Below are 3,497 nucleotides of genomic sequence, written 5' to 3' on the forward strand. Positions count from 1 at the left end.
CACACACACAGTTACTGAGGAGTGGAATTTCTCCCACTGGAGTTCAGGGAACAGGTGTCCAGTGGTTTTAGTAACTCCCTGATTTCTGTCCTTATGCATCAATAGGATGAATCACAAACTGTCTGTCCTGTGAGTTAACCTGCTATACACAACAGCATGACATAACCTGCGTTCAGCTGTACTCTGATTATTTAGGGACATGATCTCACACATGATACACGTTTAGTTGAACTAGATGTGCTGTGTGAATTCCTAACATGTTGGTCACATACATAGAAAGCAGGACGAATGTTCCTCTACATGTCTGTGCAGTAACAGCAGAGGCTATTTCAGTCTGTGTATTCATACTTAGGTGATCATTAGTCAGCCGTATCGTTATGACAATCTGCCTATCGACAGGCCACAACCAAACCAATCATATGATGTCACTGAGTGTCTAGTACAAGTAAAGATTTTATCATTTGTTGGCTGGAATTTCCAAATATTAACTTTGCTCAAAAGGTAAGCAGTCAATTTGAAGACCAAGCTAAAATACAGTAAGTATTAAAAATATTACTCACATCCTTAAAACATCATGTTTAACTTTTGTAGAAGAAGGAAAAGAAAGAAGGAGGAGAGTGTCTAATGTTGGATAGACTAAGAATAGTTTCCTCCTGGTATCAAGATGTTGATCTGGAGACTTAAATATCTCAGTAAAGAGAATTTGATCATTTTGCACAAATTTAGGTCATGCACTTTGTGATAATATTTGATTAATTACTTTTATTGTATGCAAAACATTTCTGCAGGTCAGAAGTCGGAAGTATTTCCTGTTAATGTTTTTCAACCCTGATCATGAGGACACACTGTTTCCCTGCTGCAGCACATAAAAATTCAATTGATCACTGATAAATACTTTTTACTGATCTGCAGTTATATGGATGAAGTGTGTTAAAGCAGGGAAACATCTGAACATATGCAGGGCAGTGTGACTGGAGCAGCAGAGAAGGAAACATTGTTTTACAGCATAAAATATGATTGTAAACATGGAAACAACTCTGCAATGCAAAGCAATGAACATCAATTTTTCAGAGCATTTCCACAGTGATTTACTCTAATAGAGTTTGATTGTTATCATTACTGCAACTTTTTATGATTAAGATAAAAAAATAACAACCCAGGATTGTAATAATAAATTGTAATACTCTGTAAAAAAAAATGACTTTTTTATTCAGTGATGAACATGGTGTATCCAGAGATTAGAGTTTAAAACAATTTAATAAGATTGAATGAGATAACCAAATAGGCTAATAGATATTTACAGTCCATAAAAAGACCATTAACTGCTTATCGCTTAGCAGAATCACATTATGATCCTGGTAATTTGATAAGACAAAAATAGAAATCAAGCAGCGCATGTTGAGAATTATTCCTTTGTTCAGATTTGACTTCCCTGAAACATTTTCCAATGAAATATGAAGCTGAATTTGTCTTCTGAGAGTCTAGAGACAAAAATACCCGAATAAGGGGCCACATTGTTGTCATATCAGGTCTCTGACATGTGTGTGTGTGTGTGTGTGTGTGTGTGTGTGTGTGTGTGCGTGTGTGTGTGTGTGTGTACTGTATGCCAGCGTTGGGTTTCCAGCCTCACACCAGCTGCTGCTTCACGTGCACGCTGCTGCTGCATGCTGCGCGCTGCAGGCTTCAACAGGAATAGATACGGCTGGCATTAGGAAGCCATGAGAAAGGTGTGAGAACACCGTCTAATGACTGGAGTATTTCTGCTTGAGTTAACCAAAGAAGAAGCTTTTTATGTATGCAGATTGTGTCTGGCTGAATAATAATAACCCAACACACTTTGATGAGAAAACGTTGCGTTACTTTGATAAAGTTTGTTAGCAAGTGAAGAAACAGAGAGGCGAGAGTTGCCAGACGTTAATTTTACTAGCTTAATTTTAACTTGTTCTAATAGATGCAATGTAAAAACATAACTAAACATGATTGCAAAATAAGGTTTGCATAATATTTTAGTATTTTTTTTGCCTGAAATGACCAGAATCAAAGCCAAGTATAAACAGTATAAAATAAAATTGGAAGAATTAACAGAAACATAAGTTAGTTTAACACATCAATTTGTCTGTTTAGCTTTTCCTTGAATATATTTCTACAAATAACATCAGTTTTAACACATCTTTGCCTTCTTTCAGCTTATTTCAGACAGTTTTCTCCTGGTGTATCTCAGTGTAAAAAGCGGTGGGCCAGGTGGGACATAACCGGGTCTCCAGAGAAACGGTTACTTATCTCACACAGATGTTTGGGAGTTCGAGTCAATTTTGAATTTTTTCCTCTATCAAAACAAACTTTCATGTCAGAGTTCAACAACCACAGTGAGGCTATTTTGAATAACCCACATTTTATCAACCTGTCACACTGCTTTATTAAAGATCATATCAAGAAAAGCTGAATGTTGTTGTCCCTACTGTATGAACGAAAAACAAGAAAAGGAAACTGTAATTGTTTTTCATGACCTGTGGTTCTGCTAATCTCACACTGCCAGGCCTCTGTGTGGTCACACTCATAATGATAAGCTGCTGGTTTACTGAAATACCATAAAAATTATGGCAGAGGCAAATTGTACTTTAAAAGGATCATTACTCAAATGGAGTTTTCAAAGAAAGATATATTTGAAGCTAAGAGCAAAGCCTGAGTTTATGAGCCGGACTCACACACTTAATCTCTCATCTTCTCCCTGCAGAAAGTGAAATTTTCTTTAAATTAACTTGTGACTGAATCTATTTTACGACCACATTGCAGTACATTAACTGATGTTTATTATAGGTATATATCACATCCCAAAAATATATAATGGAATGAGAACAGAATATAAAATAATCCTGCATATATAATCTGCCATTTTGTGGCAGAGTTACAGCGCCACCAATTGGCCCGGCATACCTGCTACATCTAGGAGCTAAACGGCTAACGGTCGTCGGATGTTGCCTTTTCACTAACTGACTGTGTTCAAACTGTCCTGCTGTTTATTATACAGCGCACCGTGTTCAGTTTCTCTAATTGTCTTCAATGTGTGCTGAAATATTGAAGAGATTCTTAAGAGATTATTTACTAAAACAATATTTAAACATTTAAAATCGGTGTTCAGTTGAAACAGTAATTATGGCCCAAAGTAAGCTGAAAACTGTAATATAAAAAGTGAGGTGTGAGATTGTGACTAAATGAATGAGCATTTTGCACAACACTACTATTTTGCAAAACAATTTGTGTATGTTTTTCAGAGATTATATACAACATATTTTGTTAAAATTAACGTTCAAGTACATTTATGAATATCATTTTAAATATATGTCAAATTTTCCAGTGGAAAGTGAAACATTTTCGTAGGCTTTCTTTATTGTCATTGAATAATTGGGAAAAACTTTAACTCCATACTCTGCGAACCAGACCCTAAACTCACTTAAAGTCTGGGTTGAGTTTTTTCCCCATCATTAATGACACACTTT

Source organism: Poecilia formosa, unplaced genomic scaffold (assembly GCF_000485575.1).
Source record: "Poecilia formosa unplaced genomic scaffold, Poecilia_formosa-5.1.2 Scaffold106, whole genome shotgun sequence".
NCBI classification, from domain to species: Eukaryota; Metazoa; Chordata; class Actinopteri; order Cyprinodontiformes; family Poeciliidae; genus Poecilia; species Poecilia formosa.